The sequence below is a fragment of the Heloderma suspectum genome, chromosome 4 (genome assembly GCF_057233095.1).
Source record: "Heloderma suspectum isolate Gila_16-S chromosome 4, 16-S_ref, whole genome shotgun sequence".
Lineage (NCBI taxonomy): Eukaryota > Metazoa > Chordata > Lepidosauria > Squamata > Helodermatidae > Heloderma > Heloderma suspectum.
Genome location: NC_139461.1, coordinates 157,388,553 through 157,396,543, shown reverse-complemented (window position 1 = coordinate 157,396,543; position 7,991 = coordinate 157,388,553). Strand labels below are relative to the sequence as shown.

Below are 7,991 nucleotides of genomic sequence, written 5' to 3'. Positions count from 1 at the left end.
CGTATACTAACACTGACCTTCTTCATAAGGCGGGGCCCTCTTTTTTTCTGCCCAGTGGCCTTCCTCCCTAAAGGCGGGGCCCTCTTTTTCCCATATACTTGCCTTTCTCCTGAAGGCTTCCAATGTGGGTTTCAACTCAATTGTAGCTGCAATACAGGCAGGGCTCAAGTTCCTTCCTCCACTTCTCAAGGTTCTCTTGCCGCTTGCTGCCGTTTGGGCGATCCCAGGGCAGGCTTTCTCCCGTTCACCCAACAAAAAGGTCGGTGGCGCCAAGAAAGGGAGGCATGCACTGAGCTCGTCTTCCTGGTGCGGCGATTAAGAGCAGGCAACTGCCACCTCTCTGTCTCAGAGCCTGCCACATCCAAGTCACGGCACCATTTATGTTGCAGAACTCAGAGTCAGAGAGACCACGGAGTGAAGGAAAAAGAGATTCTTTATTTAACGCGCAGGCTTAAGGCTGGAATCATTTCCAAAGAGCCAAAAGCCCCGATTTACATTAGCACATTGTTTTTATGGATATTGTTACACATAGGAAACAGCTTCTCCTCTCCCTCCCATGTGGGGTTGCAGTCCTCAACATTTCTTCTCCTAGCACCATTGTTTATAATACAAGAACTGGGTTATAGGGTAGCCGTGATAAGCAGAGAACAGAAGAGAACAGCAGAGAACAAGATATACAATTGTATGACCTTTGACAAGATAAGGAATTCCTGTGTCTCGTCAGCTTACAACAATATATTTAAGGAAGAAAGAGCTCAGCAAGAACATGAAGCATGAGACTGCATGAGGCTACTTAGTCTGACCCCCAATATGGCTGCTACACATAAATCCGTTTTATTTTAACTGGCTTATTTTAAACTTGTTTCAATATAAGGTGCTTTTGTAATTTGTCTGATGCAGAATTGTACTGTTTTTATATTGTAAGTTCCCTTGGGAAGCCCACAGTCTTGAAAGGTGGCTAAGAAATATATTACATAAAAAAATAAATAAATAAATAAATAAATTCAATTAATGATACCAGAGCTTGAGAAACAGTGTTAGTTAAGAAATTAAAAGTGTGCTAAATGTCATACAGGTTACCTTACTCTGAAGTAAACAAAGGATTTCAGTGGAATGTATTTACAGTGCTACACATTAGGAACACAATTCATTAGGGAATTCTCCAGCACACATCTTCTTTCACACCATCCATTCATTCCTATGGGACTTGCACAGCTTGAGGGAGGGGGGGATCTCCACGACAATGGAATGAGAAGCACATTGGAGTATTACCCAGATTTTCATGGAATCGTCTTTGGTCCGTCAGTGACACATGAAGCAAGATAAGCCAAGTGTTGTTGTTGTTCATTCGCCCAGTCAATTCCGACTCTTCGTGACTTCATGGACCAGCCCACGCCAGAGCTTCCTGTCGGCCGCTGCCACCTCCAGCTCCCCCAAGGTCGAGTCCGTCACCTCCAGAATATCATCCATCCATCTTGCTCTTGGTCGGCCCCTCTTCCTTTTGCCTTCCACTTTCCCTAGCATCAGCATCTTCTCCTGGGTATCCTGTCTTCTCATTATGTGGCCAAAGTACTTCAGTTTTGCCTTTAATATCATTCCCTCAAGTGAGCAGTCTGGCTTTATTTCCTGGAGTATGGACTGGTTTGATCTTCTGGCAGTCCAAGGCACTCTCAGAATTTTCCTCCAGCACCACAGTTCAAAAGCATCTATCTTCCTTCGCTCAGCCTTCCTTATGGTCCAGCTCTCGCAGCCATAGGTTACTATGGGGAATACCATTGCTTTAACTATGCGGACCTTGGTTGTCAGTGTGATGTCTCTGCTCTTCACTATTTTATCAAGATTTGTCATTGCTTTCCTCCCAAGAATTAAACGTCTTCTGATTTCCTGGCTGCAGCCAGCATCTGCAGTAATCTTTGCACCTAGAAAGACAAAGTCTGTCACTGCCTCCACGTTTTCTCCCTCTATTTGCCAGTTATCAATCAAGCTGGCTGCCATAATCTTGGTTTTTTTGAGGTTTAACTGCAACCCAGCTTTTGCACTTTCTTCTTTCACCTTCGCCATGAGGTTCCTCAGCTCCTCCTCGCTTTCAGCCATTGAAGTGGTATCATCTGCATATCAGAGATTGTTAATGTTTCTTCTAGCAATTTTAACTCCAGCCTTGGCTTCATCAAGCCCAGCACGTCGCATGATGTGTTCTGCGTACAGGTTGAATAGGTAGGGTGAGAGTATACAGCCCTGCCGTACTCCTTTCCCAATCTTAAACCAGTCCGTTGTTCCGTGGTCTGTTCTTACCATTGCTACTTGGTCGTTATACAGATTCCTCAGGAGGCAGACAAGATGACTTGGTATCCCCATCCCACCAAGAACTTGCCACAATTTGTGGTGATCCACACAGTCAAAGGCTTTAGAATAGTCATTAAAACAGAAATAGATATTTTTCTGAAACTCCCTGGCTTTCTCCATTATTCACCGGAAATTGGCAATTTGGTCTCTAGTTCCTCTGCCTTTTCGAAACCCAGCTTGTACATCTGGCAATTCTCGTTCCATGAATTGTTGGAGTCTACCTTGCAAGATCTTGAGCATTACCTTACTGGCATGTGAAATAACTGCCACTTTTCGATAGTTTGAACATTCTTTGGTGCTTCCCTTTTTTGGCATGGGGATATAAGTTGATTTTTTCCCATCTGTTGGCCATTCTTGTGTTTTCCAAATTTCCTGGCATATGGCATGCATCATCTTGCAAGATTTTAAACAGTTCAGCTGGGATACCGTCATCTCCTGCTGCCTTGTTATTAGCAATGCTTCTTAAGGCCCATTCAACCTCACTCTTCAGGATGTCTGGCTCTAGCTCACTGACCACACCATCAAATCTATCCCCGATATTATTATCCTTCCTATACAGATCTTCCGTATATTCTTGCCACCTTTTCTTGATCTCTTCTGCTTCTGTTAGGTCCTTGCCATCTTTGTTTTTGATCATACCCATTTTTGCCTGGCATTTACCTCCGATGTTTCTAATTTTCTGGAAGAGGTCTCTTGTCCTTCCTATTCTGTTATCTTCTTCTGCCTCCATGCATTGCTTGTTTAAAAATAATTCCTTATCTCTTCTGGCTAACCTCTGGAATTTTGCATTTAATTGGGCATATCTCCCCCTATCACTGTTGCCTTTTGCTTTCCTTCTTTCTTGGGCTGCTTCCAGTGTCTCAGCAGACAGCCTTCTTGCCTTCTTGGTTTTCTTTTTCTTTGGGACGTTTTTTTTTGCTGCCTCCTGAACAATGTTGCAAACTTCTGTCCATAGTTCTTCCGGGACCCTATCTACTAAATCTAGTCCCTTAAATCTATTCTTCACCTCCACTGCATATTCATGAGGAATATTCGTGAGCTCATATCTAACTGATCTGTGGGTCTTCCCTATTCTCTTTAGTTTGATTCTAAATTGTGCAATAAGAAGTTTGTGATCTGAACTACAGTCAGCTCCAGGTCTTGTTTTTACCAACTGCATCGATGTCCGCCACCTTTGGCTACAAAGGATGTAGTCAATCTGACTTCGGTGTCGACCGTCTGGTGAAGTCCATGTATAAAGCCATCTCTTAGGTTGTTGGAAGAGAGTGTTTGTTATGCACAGTGAGTTGTCTTGGCAAAATTCTATCAGCCTATGTCCTGCTTCATTTTGTTCTCCCAGACCATGCTTGCCTGTAATTCCAGGTGTTGTTTGACTACCCACCTTAGCATTCCAGTCTCCTGTAATGAAAATAACATCTTTTTTGGGCATACTATCCAGTAGGTGCTGCAGATCCTCATAGAACTGATCTACTTCTGCTTCTTCAGCATCTGTGGTTGGGGCGTATATCTGGATCACTGTGATGTTAAATGGCTTACCCTGAATTCGAATTGAGATCATTCTGTCATTTTTTGGATTGTATCCAAGCACTGCTTTAGCCACTTCATTATTAATTATGAAGGCTACTCCATTTCTAGGGATGTACGAAAGGCACTTACCTTTAGTGGATTATGTTTATGGTTGGGGGGGAGGCGTTCCGTCCCTCCCCTCGGAATCCTCACCGGAGGGGAGGCGCTCTGTTCCTTCCCCCCCCCCCCGGAATCCTGGCCGGCCGGCTGTGCTCCGCAGGGATTCTGCGGAGCCGCCGGACAGCTCCGCCAGCAGCCGGACATCCAGCTGCTGGCTAGCAGGGATGCAAATGGCAGCAGCCGTAGCTGCCGCCGTTTGTGTCCCTGCAGTCAGCCGTGATAGGCTACGTAAATGTTTACGTAGCCTATCATGGCTGACTTAAAAAAACAACGCGCGTACGCAAATGGCGGCGGCCCAAACATGATAATTAACAGATTATTTCAAGTTACAATTAATCAATGATTGCCCAGTATCTTTTAACCTCTTTTACTAGTATTATTTCCTAGTCAAATCTATCTGTCTGTCTGTCTGTCTGTCTGTCTGTCTGTCCATTATGTTTTATTATGAGCAGAAATTATTTCATCAAGTAACATTCTGTGTGGGAATTCACTAACTCACTTAGGGTGCTATCCTATGGCCGCGGGTCAGCGGCTAGATGGCCATAGGATAGGTCAGTTCCCTGATAATTGACCTGCACCCCCTCCCGCACTGCCTCATAGGCTCTGTGCTCAGCGCTCAGAAGAGGAGCATGTAGTGGTGTAAATGGGGTGTTCCTGGGGGTGTGCCAGGGCGGGGAGGGCGGAAGTGCTGTTCTGATGCTTCCTGTACGTCGGCCAGTGCCTCCCCGCTTTGCCTTCCCACGGCTAGACAGCCAAAATTGGCTGTCTAGCCACAAATGCAGGATGGCTGAAGTGCAGAGGGGATGATCCCTTCCGCACTTCTCCTGCCCTGCATTGGATAGGCCAAGTTCGGAGGTGCCTGCCTATCCCCATAGGATTGCGCCCTTAGCTAATTTACAACCAAAGCAATGTTACCCTTCTACCATCAGCCAAAGCAATGTTACCCTTCTACTATCAAAAGTACAAACCATAAGATCTCAAATTAAAACATATTTTTACAAATTGAAATTCTGCTATTATCTCCCAATGAGTATTCAAAACATGTCAAGTGCTCTCAAGAATGTTGTATCACATGATAAACTGAAATGAAGAATATTAGGGACTCACCTGTCCAGCTGAATCAGGGGCGAGCTCCATCATATTCCCCACATCCCCATTCTCTGCAAAGAGAGGTACGTTGGGGGTGAAAACCATCAGGTCACTTTTGGCACCAGCCTCACCACTCCCTCCTTCCAAGATGTGGCTGTGGCGATTTGAATATGACCAGCTGCCCACTGCACTAGTGCACACCAGTGTGGCTGTGCCAGGACCATACACCATGGTCTCCTTTGCCTGGCTCTGCCATCGCTGAGCCACATACAAGATGATGACAAGCAGGAACAAACTGGACACTGAGCAAATGGCAATAATTAGGTAGATGTTGACATTGTCCACCAGTGGTCCCGCACTACCTCCTCTCCTGGTAAGATAGGCATCAGCATGGACCACATGGGTGTTCATCACAAGTGATACACTCAGGGTGATTGTGGCTGACTGTGGTGGCTTCCCATGGTCCTTCACCAGAACCAGCAGGGTCTGGCTACTACTGCCCTCTGCCTCATCCAGAGCACGCCTGGCACTGATCTCACCACTGTATAGCCCCACTTGCCAGGGGCCACTGGTCAACTCGTGCAGCTCATAGCGCAGCCATGCATTGTAGCCTGAGTCAGCATCCAGAGCATGTATCTTGCCCGCTATGTGCCCTGCCATGATAGGAACCCCCAGCAGGAGAGAGGTCTCCTTTGGTCCAGACACTGTTGGGGCATTGTCATTCTCATCCACTATGAAGACCTGCACTGTTACACTGCTGCACAAGGAGGGCAGCCCGGCATCCTTGGCGCTGACCTGGAACTCCAGCAGCTTCAACTCCTCATAGTCCAAGGGCTGCAAGGCATAGAGTTTCCCACTCTCCGAGTGCACTGAGATGTAGCTTGACAGGGGCCAGAGCTTCTCATCCATCCAGTAGCTGACCAGGGCATTCTCAGCCATGTCTGGGTCTGAGGCAGACACAGTGAAGATGTGGGCACCAGGAGGGTTGTTCTCCTTCACGAAGACAGTGTAGATAGTCTGAGCAAAAGCAGGTGCATTGTCATTCACATCACTGATGGGCACAACCAGGGTGCTGCTAGCTGATAGTGATGGAGAACCTTGGTCCTGGGCCACAACCACCAGTCCAAATTCAGCCACCTGCTCTCGATCCACAGGCTCAGCCAGCACCAGTGAATAGTAATTTTTGAAGGTGGACACCAGCTTGAATGGAAGTCCCATGGGCCACAGGGAGCAGCTCACTTGCCCGTTGGATCCAGAATCCCTGTCTGAGATGCTGATCAGGGCTACCACTGCCCCTGGTGAGGAGTCCTCAGGCACTGGCACCAACATGGACTTTAATGACATCTCAGGGGCATTGTCATTTACATCTAAAATTTCAATAAGGATAGTGCAGTGTCCAGACAAAGGAGGACTTCCTTTATCCTTTGCCTCAATTTCTACATTATACACGTGAATATCTTCAAAATCCACTTTCCCTTTCACCCTGATCTCACCTGTATCAGAATGTATACTGAATATATTGGAAGGAACATTATTACTGAAGGAGTAAGAGATTTCTTTATTCATTCCCTCATCTATGTCTGTTGCATTGAGATTAATAATCAGTGTTCCATCCACTACATTTTCTAATAATTTCACCTTATAAACAGACTGATTAAATACAGGTGCATTATCATTTGCATCCATCACAGTGATCTCAAGATGGACTGTGCCTGTGAGTTCTGGTTGGCCCCCATCAGTAGCTGTAAGTAATAAATGGTGCACCAATATTTTCTCTCTGTCCAGAGTTTTATTTAAAACAAGCACCAGGGATACACTGTGTTGGTCATTTTTTTTTTCTTCAACAACAAAATATTCTGTGGGACTAAGCTTGTACCCGACCTGAGCATTAGAACCAACATCTGCATCAGAGGCTCCCTTCAGAGGGAAACGTGCGCCTGGCAATATTGATTCTGCAACACTCAGAGACTGTTTACTTGCTGAGAAAACAGGAGCATTGTCATTTATGTCCTTGATTTCCACCTCCACGTGGAACACGCTCAAAGGTTTATCCACAATCACTTCCAGGTGAATGGTGCACAAAGGGCTCTTAGCACACAGCATCTCCCTGTCTATTTGGGAATTCACAAACAAAATCCCATTTTGGACATTTACCTCAAAATAGCGCCCATGAACTTCAGACTCCATCCGGAACATCCGAGGCACCAGCTCTCCCACCTCCAGCCCCAGATCCTGGGCGAGGCGGCCCACGAAGGTGCCGTGCTGGGATTCCTCCGGCACAGAATAATGGAGCTGGCCGCTCCCCATTTCCCAGGCTGTGTGGAGTAGAACCAGCTGCAGCAGCAGCCCTCTCCCCATTGAAGAGTCTCCATGTGGAACAATCATCTCAGAAATATTTCATATTATTCCCAAATTTTGTGGCAGTTTTTGCAAAATAAATTAAAAAACTAAATTCAGCCTGCTGATATCCCTTTTGATCCTCCAATTACAGGGACTAAATGATCTCTGATGACAAAGCAGAAGAGTTTCTTGTCCCCTTTTATTTTTATCAAGATATTTAAGCAGAGAGCGACATCATGTGACTAGATAAGTAAATACAGTTACCTTATATAGTCTGTAGAGCTTTTGAGTATGTTTGATGTCATCAGTTTTTTGTGTGAATGGAAATTCATATTAAATTTAATGATAATCATGACATAATTCTTTATTGAAAAACATATTTAGTAGATTCTCCATATATTGTCCTGAGTTTTTAGGAAATAGCTGATTTTGCTTTATTGGACTTGTTGTGAAGTCTATTGTGAAATTGCTAACCCACCTCTCTTAAAACAATATAGGATTGTTTTATTATTTATTATGATTGTCTCATTATG

General features: G+C 45.3%; 1 pseudogene; it reads right to left on the bottom strand.

Moving 5' to 3' along the window:
• Positions 1–244: 244 nt before the first annotated feature.
• LOC146347546 (protocadherin alpha-3 pseudogene) lies at positions 245–7,503 on the bottom strand (annotated as a pseudogene).
• Positions 7,504–7,991: the final 488 nt, after the last annotated feature.